Raw genomic sequence first — 18,382 nt, 5'->3', positions numbered from 1 at the left:
TTTTTGTAACACCAAATCAGTAAACGTTTTCTAATTTGTATCCAAACCTTTTTCAGCTCAAACAAGGTTAACTTTATCGCAACACCGCTGTTCGATAAACACTTGTCATGGAATCATAATTTTCTTCAAATCGAACGAACACAATTTTCCCAAACGCTTTAAGCATCGATGTTGTTTTCATTGACATTTTGAAGCGACGCGAACAGATTTCAACTAAAAAATGTTGATTTTCCATTGCGATTATTGTTTTGCTTTTCCATTGCGGCATTTGACAGCATTCAAAGCAACACATTTTTTAACTACTTGAATATACGCAAGTCAAAAACCATATTGGTTGAATCAAAAAGAAATTAGTTGAGTCAACTATCGCAAAAATCAAAAACTGCGATATCGCAATTTTATGATCGGAGGGTTCTCCGTGTACTAAACGCGTTACCATAAAATTTGGCATATGTATTTCTTGCTATTCAGAGATTGTCATAAGTGTATTTTTATAGGGAAGAGAGCGAAGCAAGTGTAATTAACATGGGGGGAGGGCTTCATTAAAATTCTTATAATTTGACTAGAATCGATACTTTTTGAAGACCATAGGAAACAAGGAGGAGGTCAAGAAAAAAATCATATATTTTGACGAGAAACAATACTTTTTTGAAACCATAGGAACATTTTACATACCTTAGATATGACTATATGGAGGTGGATGTAGCAAGTGCCATTAAAAAGAGGGGTGTTATGTTTGTAACGGCATTACTCCGAAACTACTGAACAGATTGCCATCAAACTTGGTATTTTTATAGCAAGTGTCCTTAACAGGGGGTCATTACAAAATTTATCTATTTTGACGAGAGTCGATATTTTTATAAGATCATAGCTATTTTTTGCTCAACTTAGATATGATTAAGGAGTGTATCGAAAATAAGCTATCCACAATTTTTTCTTCCAAATTATGATAAAAAACGATATTTTATTCAAACTAAAAATTGATCCTTTATTGTACGAGGTTAAACTTGAGCATAATGAAAACCGGATGAAATTTATGTTATTCCTTCACGATTTTTCGAACTTTTGATCGAACGCTCTTCATCAAGTTCCGGACAAGTGTTGCATCGCATTTTTTGGACGCTTGAGCCCAATTTTTTTTAACTCCTGCATGTTCTCAGTTGCCTTACCAGTCTTCTTGAAGACCCTCTTCACGATTGCCCAGTAACGTTCGATGGGTCGAAGCTGAGGGCAATTTGGAGAATTGATATTTTTCTCAATGATATTTATACCCTTTTCCGCAAGCCAATTGAGAGTGGTTTTGGCATAGTGAGCCGACGCTAAATCCGGCCATAACAGTGGTGGTGTGCTATGCTTCTTATGTAAAGGCACCAATCTCTTCTGAAGACACTCAGATGGATAGATTTCTGCCTTTATAGTTCCGGTAGTGTAAAAACTGGTTGACTTCAAACCACAGGAACATATTGCTTGCCATACCAGTACTTTAATTTCCACTCCGAAAACTCTAATTTCCACTTCCTTTTCAATACGCGACATTTTGAAAACGCAGAATTTCAACCGCACAAACAAGTAAAGAATCGAAAGCTGACAGCCAAACGCACAGCATGCTGTGATCTGAGCAATAAAAACCATCACAAATACATGCGTACAACACAAATGTATGTGGATAGCTTATTTTCGATACACTCCTTATACGGGTATTCTTGTAGTAAATGACTCAGTATTTTCAGGGGGGTGAGTGAGTAATAAGTGTCCTTAAGATGGGAAGAGAGGCAGTGACAAAATTTATATAATTTGAAGAGAATCGATACTTTTTGTATGTATCATGCATACTTTTTAAAGAATTTAAATATAGTCTTAAGGGTATTTTTTAGGGGTTGAATATAATGAGTGCCTCTGAAAAAAGAAGTTGATGCGAAGTTGATGGAATTTTTCAAAAACCGATACTTCTTGCTAAGTACAGATATTATTTACACTTGAGGAGATCCTAATACAAAGATGGGGGCGTAGTAAGTGTTTTATAACAGGGGGAATTTGAGGCAAAATGTTTCGAATTTAGGGAAAATCTATTTTTTTCGACAGGCACAGTTGTTTATATTAACATAGAGATGGTCGTAAGGATATTTATACGCGTGAAAGGACAGCAAGTGTCACTAATAAAGATACTGGAAGCCAATTTGTTGCTTAACAACTTAGTAAATTATCACCAAACTTGGCACAGGTACTAGGAATCGATACTTTTTGATAAGCTCAGATACTACTCAGAGGCGGTCATAAGGGTAATCATGGAAGAGAGCTGTAGTAATTTCATTAAAAGAAAGGGAGTTCAATATAAATTTAATTCTACGAGAAACGATGCTTTTCGACAAATACAGATAAAACTTTTATATCAATGGAGATTGTTAGGTTATTTTAAGGAGTAGAGAGTGTAGCAAATGCCCCAAATATTGGAAGTGTACGATGAAATTGATCGAATTCTACGAAAAACGTAAAAATATAAAACTAACCCGATTTGATGAAAATACTGTGAGAATTATGATTATTGTGAGATCTGAGATGGGACACCAGCCGTGAGTAATTTGAACATGTACGGAGTATTGTTCAATTTGGTTGCCGTCTAAATTGCCTTACATTCAGAGTATTTTAATAGGCAGAACAATTTCTAGATATTTTTGCCTTCACGAAACATTTCCGAGCAACACCGGGTAATTCTGCTAGTTACGTATATTTAACAGTGCCAAATATTCTTAAACTTATTTCAAAACTAGCTGAAAAGTTACTTTTTCTACAAATTGAGTTGCACGGTTGCATAATGCGTTTATAAGATTATTCAAATAGTAGATAATCTTATTTTGTAACTTGAACAGAACTTCAAGATTCAAATTCAAATAAATCGTCGAAATGACATTGCAATTTCCATGCAATAAGGGATATCTGCACAACAAAGCAAATTTCATTTCGGGCAAAATATTTTCCTAAACAAGCCTTCTCCTAATGATGTTCACTCTACCAGTCCTGTTCTGGCAATTGACGAGAACAAACGACCACCCGGATCAGTGATGGCTAGCAAACCCAAACAATGCATTCTCGTTCGAAGCAATTAATTTTAATCACCAACAGGGACATATTTCTTATTATTTTACGCTTCCAATATTGCATTATCGCCATTTCTTCATGCCCTCTGATCCGCGTCGTTTCCGTACTTTCAATCCCGAAACCTAGAATAAATATTTTGACTTGCACCACCTTTCCTTTTCATTCTCAGCATCCTTCGGTGGTGGTCTACATGTTTCAAAATCGTTGCACGGATTTTTACTTGCTTTCGAACTGGGCATCAGCTAAACGAGGACTTGCGTCTTGTTCTATTCCCAGAACTTACTCATCTCGTCAGGAAATCCATTGGCAATTCGTTTGCCTGACTCGGTGTGGTTTCCCTTCTCAACGCAAAGCGCAAGGAAGATTGGTGGTACGCGATAGGAGTGAAAGGCACAAGATTGGAAGGTTCTCGTTTTTTTTTGTTGTTTCCCTTTTCCTACGACACCTATTTACAGTGGTATCGCAAGGCAAAGATACCATCGCAATCGGCTGAATTTCTCCAGTTTCGTAACATTCCTACCGGGCCGGTATCTCGCTTGTTCCATTCAGAACACTTTCGAACCAACAACCCATAGAGGCCCATCGGATTCTCATTTGGGACCGGACAGTGAAACGTTATATTGTGACAGATGTAATCTGGGTTCTGGCATTTGTCTGTCTGTGTGTGTGTGTGGCTCTCTGTTTATGTTGTGTGCAGGAGTTCTATTTTTGCTTCTTTGTTCGCTATCAGCCTCCTTTCAATTGAAGTTTTGTGGAGTGTTAAATTTGTCCTATTTCTTGGAATGATGTAGTATGACAAAAGCTGGAGAGAGCCATTCGAAGCGTAAGGTAATGGGAATACATGTGATGCCCCTTTACGGAACAGTTTCTCGATCTTGAGTATGCTTGATGTGACGATTTCGCGGATTCGTTAGTCAGAACTGCAGAGATATATTTTTTTTTCGCTAAGATTCGTCGATTGTCACAAAATAATAATTTGATTTGATTCAAAAGAGTTGCAAAATTCGAAAGAGAAACTATTGAAATTGTCAAATAGTTTTCACATCTAGTTACAAATGTATTGGCACGGATTTTTTCAAGTAAAATGTTGAAAGCATTCAATTCCCGTTAAAACATCATTTTTCCTCTCAGTGCCATTCCATCGCGCCACGTGAGGTAGTTGTCCTAGTGAATCAAAGATTGTTCTGTTTTGTCATGGATATTCTTTCGATGCCGTTTCCAGCGTTGTTTGCTTTTCATGCTAAGTTCTGGGATGAAAGCATTGCGCTCCCTATGGGAAGGGGAGCGGGAATGGACGGAGGGGCGAAATGTTTGCTACCTGGCAAGCAATAAAGATATCAAATCCTGCACGGTTGGTGGTGATAACAATACACGAAATCATACTTTTCGAATGAACTCCTGGCACAATAATGATTTGCAGGAATAATAGAGCGTGTAATTAAATAATGGCCAAATTTTACGCTCCGCTTTGCTCAATTGGATTTGCGATGGAGGTACGGAAATGAGAGGCATAATTCAATTTCCGCAAACAGATGTCCCACAGAAGATGCCGCTTTACGTCACACTCTTGTTGGGTTGATTTTCTGGATCAGAATTGTAACGTTTACGTTAGCGTTTTATTTGATTTCAAAACTTTTCGTAGAAAATTTTTCTTCATATTGAAAACATTGAAAATTCGCCTAAAATATCACAAAACCAAGAAAAAATAATTTTTGTGTCTGATGTCTTAAAACTTCGCGAGACGTCAAGGTCTGGTGTTACCTCGAAATTTTTTTTTGAAATTTTCGTAATCGAACAATTTTTCTGTGCCAAATATTTGAGAATTGTATTTGTATTGAGGAGAGGCATTTTCATTAGTATTCAGCGAATGAGGGGGGAGAAGTGGCTCGCTATTCACGCTCCCGTCCATTGGTTCGGTGTCTCTATTGGCGTTCGTTATTGCTTATGTTTGTCCAGGCGTTGGGTGCGTGCTTAGCTGTATCTGGAGTACCTTGTCGTACAGTTGGGTTCGTTGAGGATGTGTCATTGTTTTTGATGGCTGGTGTGAAGGGAAATCTGATTTGAAAACGGTTCAAATTGAACTGTTTAGGTTCGCAATAAGCAGTTCAATTTGAACTGCTCTGCACTGACAAATCTGAGACGAAACGCAAAGAATAGTTCAGTGAAATTTGATTTTTGTTTTTTGGTATATGTAACAGTTCGGCTGAAAAGTTCGTATCGTTTAATAGAAACACACATTTTTTTGCCAAAATTCGTTTTTATTATTCAACATAATTGCGATACAGCGATTATAGCGATCTTCCAACTTTTCGATACCATTTTTGTAGTACGATTTGTCCTTTGCCTCAAAATAGGCCTCAGTTTCAGCGATTACCTCTTCATTGCTTCTAAATTTTTTACCAGCGAGCATTCTCTTGAGGTCTGAGAACAGGAAAAAGTCACTGGGCGCCAAATCTGGAGAATACGGTGGATGAGGGAGCAATTCGAAGCCCAATTCGTTCAATTTCAGCATGGTTTTCATCGACTTGTGACACGGTGCATTGTCTTGATGAAACAAAACTTTTTCTTCTTCAAATGAGGCCGTTTTTTTGAAATTTCGTCCTTCAAACGCTCTAATAATGCTATATAATAGTCACTGTTGATGATTTTTCCCTTTTCAACATAGTCGATGAAAATTATACCATGCGAATCCCAAAATACAGACATCATAACCTTAGCGGCCGATTGTTGAGTCTTTCCACGCTTTGGGTTCGGTTCATCGCGTGCAGTCCACTAAGCTGACTGTCGATTGGATTCCGGAGTGAAGTGATGGAGCCATGTTTCGTCCATTGTTATATATCGACGAAAAAAATCGGTTTTATTTCGATATAACAGCTCCAAACACTGCTCAGAATCATCAATTCGTTGTTGTTTTTGATCGATTGTGAGCTCACGCGGAACCCATTTTGCACAAAGCTTTCTCATATCCAAATATTCGTGAATAATATGTCCAACACGTTCCTTTGATATCTTTAGGGTGTCAGCTATCTCGATCAACTTCACTTTACGGTCATTGAAAATCATTTTGTGAATTTTTTTCACGTTTTCATCGGTAACAGCCTCTTTTGGACGTCCACTGCGTTCATCGTCTTCGGTGCTCATATGACCAGAACGAAATTTTGCAAACCACTTACGAATTGTTGCTTCGCCCGGTGCAAAGTCTGGATAACACTCATCAAGCCATTTTTTGGTATCGGCGGCACTTTTTTTCATCAAAAAGTAGTGTTTCATCAACACACGAAATTCCTTTTTTTCCATTTTTTTCACAATAACAAAAGTAGCTTCAATCAAAATGCAATATCTCACAAACTAATAATCAGACAGCTGTCAAATGTATACACGTATCTTTTGAAGGTTGGTACTAACTGAAAATGGTATGGATTTAATTCTAGTGGCGCTCTCTCATAGAAATTATACGAACTTTTCAGCCGATCTGTTAGAATTTATTCCACCTTTTTGTAGAATATTTATTGCGAATAACGCGAATAACGTTGTTTTGAAGTCAAGATTGTATGTGGGTTATTTTTGTAGAATATGTTAAAATTTTAGTGTTGTTCTTTAGACAAAAAAAAAACAAACTGATTTTGTCAGTTGAATCAATGGTGAGAGTTTGGCATTTTTGAGGTATTGACTTCGTAGCAATGTAATTCATAGTTCAGCAAACTATATGTTTTTCTACTCCAAATTCATCATCTTCAGCGCGTTATCTGGACTGTATGAACCATTGCTTAATTTTCTGAACGGTAACATTTTTTCTGATGGATATCACTTCAGAGCATTGATAGCAGTGTACATGCATAATGAAAAAGCTTATTTAATCCACCTAGTGGTGTAATGATGCCTTTCTCATATCAATCATTCTATCATATATTAAACTGTAGTATTTTTAATACGCTTTACACACTCATATTTCCGGATCCGGATGAAATTCAGAACTACAGTACCTTTAATTTGAACCTAAGTTTGTGAGAAGCGGTCGCGCCATTTTTGAGAAAAGTTAGATCACATATTTTCATTTTTTTTGCGCATTTTACCTCATAACTTCGGAACCGGAAGTCAGATCCAAATAAAAATCAGAAATTTATCATGGGATCTAAAGAGCTTTCATTTGAATCTAAGTTTGTAAAAATCGGATTATTCATCTCCGAAAAAGTTTGTGCACCTATTTTCACATTTTTTGCACATTTTACCCCATAACGCAGGAATCGGAACTCAGATCCAAATGAAATTCGGGAATTAAGCATGAAAACATAAGACACACACAGACAGACATTTGGCGTACTCAACGAACTGAGTCGAATGGTATATTGCATAACCTTTCTATATGAGAAAGGCAAAAAAAGCACCATGAGTTTTTTAAGGTCATTTTAAATCAATCGCTGTGTTTGAGAATCCTCATTCAGAACCAAATTCACTTTCTTTGTCACTAACCGTTGAATTCTACTGTCCACTGTCACGTCACTTCACCATAGCTAAGGTGTGATAATTACAATGCAGATATCAATTTCGAATTACTTTTTGTAGTCTTTATTATTGTATCTGTTTTATTAGTTTGCTAGTATCGATGAATTAATACTGCAAACAGGAGTTTAAAATACGTATCAGTATTGTAAGTTTAAAACCTTAGTGAAAGTGTAGTGGCGTGACAGTGTATCTTAAAATTCTAGAATTTGATTGATTCAAAATTCTACTAACAGGCTAATGCAAGAAAGTGATTTATTATGTAATTTATCTATTCAACATGAGTTTCTCTGCCGTTGATACACAGATAAAAATGTTTACATCTATTTTTATGCACATATTTGAAGCAGGAAATTGGACATAAAAATACTTCTCAGCTCTTTACTTTTCGATATACTTTAAAAGCAAAAGTAAGCGTAAATTAAATTTGGTTGTATATTTCTTTGAAAAATCAAGGCATTTATTTTAATTTTACATCGATGATAGGTTTCAATCAATTTTTGATTTTATTGATGTTTTTTTCAATGTATCGTTGAATTATATGTCGTGTAAACTCCATTATTTTTTGCTATGTAGTCAGGCAGATTTAACGTTGCAGATGATAATTTGTCTCTCCGTATATTGCTTTCGTTTGTCCAGACACGACTTTTTGTTAAATTGATTTAAGGATGACTTAAGAAACATGTATGCTATTCCTTTGATGCCCATACTCAATGAGACACGAGGCTCGAAATAGAGGAGCACTTGGATCAAGTAGGCTCAGTAAAGTTTCCACACAAAACAGCTCCTTGCGCTCCAAACATGATATTCTCCATTTTCACGATAAGTTTTCCTTATTATTTAAATGCTATATTATTGGGAAAGTCAAGGTGATCATTCTTGATACTTGATTCTTGAAAGAAGAGTCGAAATCGCTTTGTTTGGCCGTCTACTGATAATGACTAACGAGTGGAGTAGTTCTGATAGCAGTTTAGAAAATTGTTTACGTATTTTGTATCACCGCTTTAAGGGCTGAGGACAGTACCGTAAAGTGGTAGTTTTTTTCTATTTTCCCGTTTCAAATTAAATTTTCTTGGAATATAGAAAAACCCACCTGACAATGTCTTCGAAATTTAGTTGAGAATATTCTGTGAAGTTTTCAGAATGATTCATTGAGTTTAGCGGTCGTGTTGTATTTTTTTCTGACTGAAGAACTGCTGAAAATTGGAACGCTCTGAATTTGCGAAATCGAAATTTTTTTTGCCAAAGGTCTTAGAATTGGATGAAACGTCAAGATTTAGTGTAATTCCAAAAAAAATTTTTTTAGGTCAACTTTTTGGGAATCAAAATTTTAAAACCATTTCGCCGAAAGCCGTTTCGCCGAAAGCCATTGAGCTGAAAAGATTCTTTCGCTGAATGTCAATTTGCCGAAAGGGTAATTTCGCCGATTCTTCAATAGTCTTCATATCGTGATTAAAATTGATTTGAAATAAAGACAAATGAAAAATGATAATTTTTATTCCCATTTTGTTGAACTACAATCGTACTTCTAAAATAATCCAGAAAGACTTGAATGATTTTTTTATTTTATTTTTATTTCATAATCTTCCGAACGGAATTAATAATAAAAACCCTTCTTAATCCACCTAGTGGTGTGATAATGCTTTTCTTTTTTTCCATAAAAGTCTCATGAAAATATATTTCATACTTATAATAAATAATTTCGGATACCAATTTTGACACCAATTGATTCAGATTGATTCGAGTAATTCACAAAAGCATGCTTATGTCACACAGTCAGCATCATTTTTCCAAACTAGTGCTTGACATTTGCGTTGCCTATTTGTATGAGAACAGTGATGCTAATCTAAAAAACCCTTCTTAATCCACCTAGTGGTGTGATAATGCCTTTCTCTTCTTTCATAACAGTCTCATGAAAATATGCTTCATACTTTTTTTAAATAAATTTGGATACTAATTTTGACACCAATTGATTCAGATTGATTCGTAGTTCACAAAAGCATGCTTCAGTGTTTATGTCACACAGTCAGCATCATTTTTCCAAACTAGTGCTTGACATTTGCGTTGCCTATTTGTAATCAGTGATGCTAATCTAAAAAAAAGCATTCTTAGTCCACTTAGTGGAATTTTCATATATCTTGAAAAATCACCATAGGGGGGAGTACATGAAATTTTCGAAATCGAAAAAAAATTTTGATGCCAAAAGGCTTAGAATTGCATGAAACGTCGAGATTTAGTGTCATCTCGAAAAAATTTTTTTTGAAAAAATCGACTTTTTGGGACTTAGGAAAAATATCAAAATTTTCCCCAGAAAGTTGATTTTTTCAAAATAAAAAAATTTTTTTTAGATGACACTAAATTTCGATGTTTTATGCAGTTTCAAGAGTTTTGGCATCAAAAAAAATTTTCGATTTTGGAAATTTCATGTACTCCTCCCTATGGTGCTTTTTCAAGATCGAAAATTGTCAAACCTTTAACACCGGGCAGCACTCCTTACGCATGTTCGATTTAGCTCAAATTTCGCATGAAGGCTTTTTTCGAGGTGCTTGAACTTTTGAGCACTAGAACTTAACGAAAATAGAGGTCATCCCAAAATTTTGGCACCCTTATATACATAAGAGCGGTAAAAATCAACGTGTTTTGTCGGTTACGTCACATATACCATCATATATCTGGTACCAAAAGTCACAGCCATTTGATCTTCGAACTTGCCTTCGAACGAGCCCAAGTTTGTTAAAATCGGTTCCGCCATCTCTGAGAAAATTGAGCGCGTTCTAATATCTTCGAAAAGTGCACACACATACACACACATACATACACACACACATACACACACAGACATTTTCCGATCTCGTCGAACTGAGTCGAATGGTATATAACACTATGGGTCTCCGAGGTTCCGTTCGAAAGTCGGTTTCTCCAGCAATTCTAATACCTTTCTATAGAGAAAGGCAAAACTTGTAGACTTTATTACAGTATCTAGCAGTCAATTGTTTGCGGTTCTTCCCGATAACTAAGTGCAAATGGAAATAAAGTCGAATGCGGGTTCGTCACATCATTTTGTTCGTATACTATCCGACCTCGCTATTCTTCTGAATTTGCCAGTTCACAATTCCCGGTTTTGGCAGTCCCGGAAATACCTAACTCTCTTCATTTTCTCAAAGACGGCTAAAGTAAGATGGCTGAACCGATTTTGACAAACTTGGATTCAAATGAAAGGTCTCGTAGTCCCATACGGAATTCCTGAATTTCATCCGGATCCGACTTCCGGTTCCGAAGTTATAGGGTAAAGTGTGTTCAATATTGTACACCGTCACTTAAACCGGCGAAACAAAAAACGTAAAAAAAATTCCTTAACTGGTCTCAAAACTACACAAATCGATAGTCATTATCAGTAGGCAACTAAACAAACCGATTCCGGCTATGCTGGTTCCCGGTATCCGGTTTCGGAAGTACAAATAGAATACCACAATATTATATGTACATGAGAAAGGCATCATTACACCACTAGGTGGATTAAAACTGGTTTTTATATGGCTTCATGATCAAAGAGAATAATTTGCATTTTTCACTCTAGTCATAGTTTTGAGAATGACCCAAGCAAAAATTCCTCTAATGGTTCGATTGCGCACCCTAATATCCCACAATACCAATGTCCAAGGATATAATCTTATAAATGTTATAACGAGATTATTGAACTGACAAGAAAAAGACATTATTACACCTCTAGGCGGGTTGGAAAGGGTTCTGCCTTTCTCCATAGGAAGGTAATAGGAATGCTTGAGAAACCGAATTTTGAAAGATGCTCCGGTTTCCCATAGTATTGTAAATCATTCGACTCAGCTTGAAGTATGTATTCCTTTTCGCGATTATTTTTTCACGATCACTTTTCTTGCAGATGGCTAAACCGCTTGGGTTCGTTTTAAGTTAAGCTCGAGGATCAAATGGCTGACACTTCTTGTTCCGGAGATATGATCGTAGAAGTGACGCAACCGATGAAGAGCACTATTTTCTATCCGCACAATTTTATCAGATTTAACCAATTATCTAGTTTTAATGTATTATTTTCTATACATTTTGTTTGAATAATGTTGCCGAATATGGGACGGAAGCGCTGAAGCACACTTTCGTTTTCTACCCGGATTAATCTGATTTGGATAAAAAAAAGTTCTAGTAAGACTGTATGAATGACAAGAGAAAGGCATTACCACACTACAGGCTCTGATACACTGAAAGCAACACAAACAATGAATCACCATATATTTATCAAATGTTATCCAAATATCATTTAAAAAAGGCACAAATCTCCAAATATCAAGGGGAACGTGCCATTTGAGCCAATGTGTTCTGATACGTATGATGCATATTTATAGCAAAATAATTAGATTTATCTGGGTTGTCCTCCCCATGAGTACAATTTCAAAAAGTGATTGAACCATACAATTGCCTTAATAAGTGGCAGTAGATTGTGATTTGGTAAAATTTACAATTTAATTTTATATTCAGTCTCTGATTGTTGTCGCATGAGTAAATCTTAATTGAATAAGAACATAAGTTTAAACAAAACATTACTTTGGTGTAGGCAAACTAATGTGGTCATTTGGGGGTTTGGTACCTCGTGGGTAACCAGCTTGAACAAAGTGCACAGTTTAACATAATCTGCTGATGTACTGATGAGTCGAAGACGAAACGTAGAAAAATGAAACTAATGTGATTAGCGGTGCGAATGTTTGGATCTTACTTGTCCTCGCTAGATTCAAAAGGCCCTGTGTGATATCCGGTAAGGAAGAAGGAGTATGAAATACATTCCGCAAGTAACGCTTCTATCGACTATGATACATTTTCATGCCAAAAGAGTTATTGCTCAAGATGTAAATCATTTCGGGTGCGGAATCAAGATTTGTAGGCCAGATTTCATGAGATATCTCATGTTCTTTCCACATTTCACATCTTTCCTTTTGATACAGCATAACTTTCCTATATCTCCTATGAGTACGCATTTTTTTTTATTGAATTCCTAAATATCTGATACATCTATCTATACATTTTCATATGCCAACATAATCTTGGCTTCGAAGCCACGGAAAATGGTTTATGAGTTCTGATGTATTTTAAAGTTGTGTTCCTGCTGCAAGAAATTCTTCATCCGTTTAGTTGATCTCATTTCAGCAGACTTAATCATGATGTCGATTTACTACGCATTGTTTGCAGTGAAAATCACACACATTGGCGTATTTTTTCACCCAAGTACCCTTTAGATCAAACTGATTTATTGACCAACACAAGAGCGATGATGGCAATACCCCCCTCCCCACCATCTCCGACTGTATCCATCAACGACAAATGCAAGCATACCCTTAGTCAACCAATCAGAAAAAATAATAAATAATCAAACTTTATTCGGTCAATTAAACTGGTCGACAGGCGAAGGTGCAGTTGATGGAAGGTTTATTTTACCGGCGGAGCATAACATACCGTGGTGTGTTGGTGCCCTGCTACACATCAGTCTGCTTCGTACCACACACTCGTCGTTATGTAAAGCAAACATAGATTTTTTGCCTAGTCAGCTTAGAGTACATATCTCACAGGCAAGATCTGCATCCAGAGGGGATGTTTTCGTGAAAAGCAATTGACAAAAATAAATATAAGATTTGAGGCTCTCGAGCAAAGCTCTTATTTTTATTTCTGCTATTTTGATTTAGTCAAGTGGGACAGCTTTTCCTGCATGGAGATAACGATTTTTTTACCTACCTACTAAGTAAACAATTTTTTAGTTTTGAAGAATAACTCATTTTTCTGCAGTCGTCATTCAAGCCGCTCTTCAGCAACTCGGTCCAGTCCAGTCCAAGCCAGTCCATTGGCATCGCTTTGAAACGCGTTGAAAAGGGTAAGAATTGAAGCACTCGAGGAGAGCCCACATCACTATCGAGTGGCACCAAGGAAAACATCTTTCCGGAACCGCAGCTCATACCGCATCTGAAATGTAACAGAATTTATGAAGGTTTTATGGAATCGGCCCTCATCTATTCGATCTCTTCACCGTAGCATTTCGTAATGCTTGAGCGCTGGAATGCTTTTCACTTTTATATAAACTGTAGTTGATATTGCTTCAGCATACGGTAATGGTTCCACAGCTGCTGTTCCATTTTCTCCTGTTTGCTTTCATAATACAATAAATTTTCATCTGCTTCATCATTTTCTTCAAAGAACACATATATTATCGAAACCGGGAAACCTCTCGAAAATAGGAGAAAAAATACACGAATTGGAAAATGGTTCTTTTCAGGGCTGATAATGGCCCCACTGCTAGGCAGTTCGGTGGTTTGAATAGACACTCGTGGATTCTACAAGGCCATCCACTCAACCCGAAGAGTGAACATTTTATCATAAGTGATGACGGTATTCAAAGACCTCTGCTCCTTCGAAGATAGATTCAGGCACAATCTACTGCCTTTGGCATGTCGATTCCTTGAGTACTCAGCGTTTATTCAGTGTAAAATAAAGTGCTGCTTCTTTACGCTCAGGCTGCTCCAATCCATCCTTTCGACGGCAAACTTGCACTGTTGATTCAGAAATGAGGCTCACATGTATGTGAATACATTGCTAGAAAGAACGAACGAAAAGTGTGAATGCGTTTAAAATAAATTGATGGTTCAAACGTATACTGATGAGATCTGTGTGCTATAAAACTGATGTGGATTCACTTTGAGGAGCGTGTGCTAGTCAGATATCAGAAATGAAAAGCGTATAAATTCCAAGCGAGGCTTCAAGTAACATGGATGTTAAACTCATAGCGTCATTCAATCATTAACTTGCGAGGTGAAGAAAGTGTTAACGAAGCATCAAAAACCTTCAGTACACCATAATACACATTCCTTCGCCCACCGAAGCAATCGGTTCGACATTCATCATCTTATATGAATAACAAAAAAAAAAAGAATTCTAATCTGTTATACATTTTCGATCATCGTAGGTACAAATGGTAGATCTAAAATGGGTGTCTGATATATAAAATATAATACAAAATGAGAGTGAATAATGTCAGAGACATAACCTAATTGACATGAATACAAATAAAACTGACATATTTCCTTCACACTTTCCAATATTAATAGTATTATTTTTTGTTTATTTTACTAGCTTTTTTCCCATCATGCATCACAGAAAGAGGTTGTTTGTTATTAAATTAACAAATATAATTATTACGATTTTATTGCTCTGAGTAGCCGGCTACCGAAAATACGTGGAAATTTTGAGTAAATATGTGTTTCTTACTAAAATCCAATCATAAAACGACTACCCTCCGAAACATGTGAAAATCCGTACAGTCGACCATCGGGAGGGAATTGATTGAACATTCCACGGATAATCGGCTGAGTTTAGTCTAATAAGGAAAAAAATGAAGTATCTTGTCAGAATGATCTCACCAGTGTCCTGTTTCTTATTTTGCATAGCTGTTAGCAAAATATGGTGACCGCAAGTTGCCTCACAACTGCTGAAAAGACTAACCACTCGCGATTGGGTTTGCTGCAGAACAATTTAAGATTTTCAATCGGAATCATAGGATTGACTCGCAATGTTCACGCATTCCATTCGATTAAATTATCTTTAGAATTAACTGTATCGGCACGATGACCGCAATCATATTTTCGTTATGCTTGAATATGATAACACCAACAATGGTATGCAGATGGCACTTCAATCGATTAAAATCGTTTAAATTCGGGCGGTAAATTATCAGTGTCCGCCAGTTGAATTTTTTAAGTTTCGTGAATGCAAGAAAATCAAACATACTTGTCAAAGCTGCCCTATCACTCAGAATGACTCTAACGACTGTTGGTTTATTTTTCTGTAAGTATTTTGATACGCATTAGATCTTTTTTTAATCTAGGATATTACTTCTGCGTTTGTAAGACGAGTCATCGGTTTCACGTTTAAGTGCCTGTAATTCATAATAATCAGAATATCATCAGAAATACATTGTGATAAATTTTTTTTTTTCAAAGAATTTTTAAAAGTACCTTCTTTAATCTTGGCGTCGCACAGTGGTTTGAATCAATAAAAAGGTGGACATAAATCAGTAGCTGTCAAACCGTTCTTTTAATGCATAGAGTTGCTTTTAAGAAATTTTTTACAAATATATACCGCTTAATTTGATTCTATCCCTAATTGTTCATGGCCTACTTTGACAAAAATTATAACCATAACTTTTTTTTCTGAAGAGATAGAAATTTTTTTTTTACAAAGTTTTAGAACTATTGAAAATAATTTACTTTGTCAAAAATACCAAAAGTCTAGGTTGCACCGTTTCGGATATACAAAAAGTTTTCATGGCAACCCCCCTAAAAACAGTTTTTTATTCATAACTTGTTTCGAGTTATTTTTTATGCATACTTTATTTGAAATAATTGAAGATAATAAAAAATCCCATTTTTTAAGGTAGTGAATAGGTTTGTTGTTTCCTGGCAAAGTAATACATCATTTTACCTTTTTTCTACCTATGATAAAACCTTACACCGAAGCGAAATATGCAACTTTATGCAGCTGATTTTTAAAAAATTTATAGGAAAAGATATGCTCAATGCTATAAAAAAATCTTAGTGGAACTCGATTTGTTTATGCCTTTTCAAAGTTAGTTTTAGTTATTGAATTTTGACTACCCCCTTAAAACTAGTTTTCTTATCATAACTTGTTTCAAGTTAGTTTTTTATACATACTTTATTTGAAATAATGGTAGAAAATAGAAAATCCCATAATTTTGTAGAAGGTAATGAATAGGTTTATTCTTTTCTGGAAAAGTTTTACATCATTTTACCTATTTTTACCTAGGAAACCTTGTACTGAAGCGAAATATGCAACTTAATGTAGCAAACTTTTACAATACTTATAGGAAAATATATTCCTAATCCAATTTATTTTCCAATGAGAATATCCTGAGTACTATTCGTGTGACTCATTTTCACTATGGCCATGCTGAAACCATGAATGGTTAAGAAACGGAGGGCGTCAAGCGTCTGCTATTTCTGTAACTCACTTTTGCAGTGAACGTAGAGATGGACAATTCGTTCCTGAGCTATTCCAGTGAATCGAATATTTAAAGTGAGCTGATAGCTCACAGCTCTTTTTAAAAGAACCGCAGCTCATCAGTTCACCGCACTGGTAAGCAGGGATGACAGGTTCACAGAACCATCTGTGTGTCACAGATTTTCAACCTTTTGCACGGATTTCAAAAATGGCACAGATTTCTGAAAATAGTCACGGATTTACACAGATTCTGTAATCGATCATAGATTTTTAAAATTGATTACAGTTTAGCACCAAAAATTACAGAGCGGTAGGAAATAGTGAGAGTTTTTGGATGGTCACAGATTTTTGAAAAAATGACCTGGCATCCCAGCTGGTAAGGTGAAAACAAGCTACGAGCTGAACGGATCTAGAAATGTGTATATGAGCTATTGTTCGTTCTTCCAAATGTGTATCTATCCTTCTTTAATAGATTAAATGAGCCATTGTCAATAAGAAATCTAACCTCTCACTCAGTAGGCTTAGGTACATTCAGGGATGCTACTTTTGCAGATATTGACAAATATGACATAATAATAATTCGCAGACAAGTTAGTTCGCATAGCATTGTTCTTTGTGCATCAATGATTTCGATCATGCATATGAAAGAAAAACGGAGTAAGAAAAACGGCGCCCGAAACAAACCTTCAGTTCAATCTTAATGAGCTGATGAGCTGATACATTGAATCAATTCCCTTTAGTGAGCTGATCGGTTCGGAGCTACTCACCGGTATGAGCTGCTTCGCACATCTCTAAGTGAGCGACGAACGATCAACATATCGTCTTAAAAAACGTGTTGCTTCGCGATAACTCACTTTATTTACACGTTTAAAAATTAAATCTCTTCGTAAAGGTTTGTACTTTTACAATACTTTTTCATATTTTGTTTGGAAAACATTTTTTCATTTTTTTTTAATATGTGTTGGACTGTTGATAATTTTTCGGATTTTCAATATTTAAAACTAACTTTGAAAAGGCCTAAAAATTGCATCGAGTTCCACTTAGATTTTTTCTAATATTGTTAATTGTCAAAAAGTAAACAAAATAAAAATCACAACAATTATCTTAAGCTGCGCGTGCAAGCATGAGCTTGTTTATGAGTATTTATGCGCACTTTGTAGTAGATACTTAGGTAATAGAGGTAGGTTCTACGTAGATAAATAAAAAAAACTGTTTTTAAAGTAAAGTGAATACATCTCAAAAAATATTTTTTTACATTATTTATATCTTCAGCAAAAAAACTTCAAATGGTTTTTTCATAAACATTTTTTTTTCAAAATTGTACTACACCCTGTAGAAAAGCCTCATTGTTCTTGTCAAGTCGTTTAACAAACTGTTTCATGTATCCCAATCTCAACTGTAATGGCGGCAAAATGATATTATTAGTCTTTACTAATGGAAGAACATTTTTTTGCCTATTTGAAATAACTTTCTCGGAGGCCAGTTGTAACTCAATTCACAGAAATAAGATGATTTTTGTGGTATGGCTTTCCTGCATTCCAAGTAGACTTGTTAGGACTTCCACGTCTGGGACAATTTTCCAACAAAATTTAAAAAAAAATGGCGGAAACCAATGTACCAAAAAATGGCCAAAATAGGAAATTTTTAAATCGGTTGAGAAAAACTTATGTAGAAATTTTAAATAAAAAAATACCGAAACACAGTTTTAAATAAACATAGATTTTAAGGGTGTTACAAACATTTCTAACATGGTTTTGTGTTA

Source organism: Malaya genurostris, chromosome 3 (assembly GCF_030247185.1).
Source record: "Malaya genurostris strain Urasoe2022 chromosome 3, Malgen_1.1, whole genome shotgun sequence".
Lineage (NCBI taxonomy): Eukaryota > Metazoa > Arthropoda > Insecta > Diptera > Culicidae > Malaya > Malaya genurostris.
The sequence above is the reverse complement of the archived record's forward strand: the minus strand, read 5'-3'. Positions refer to the sequence as shown.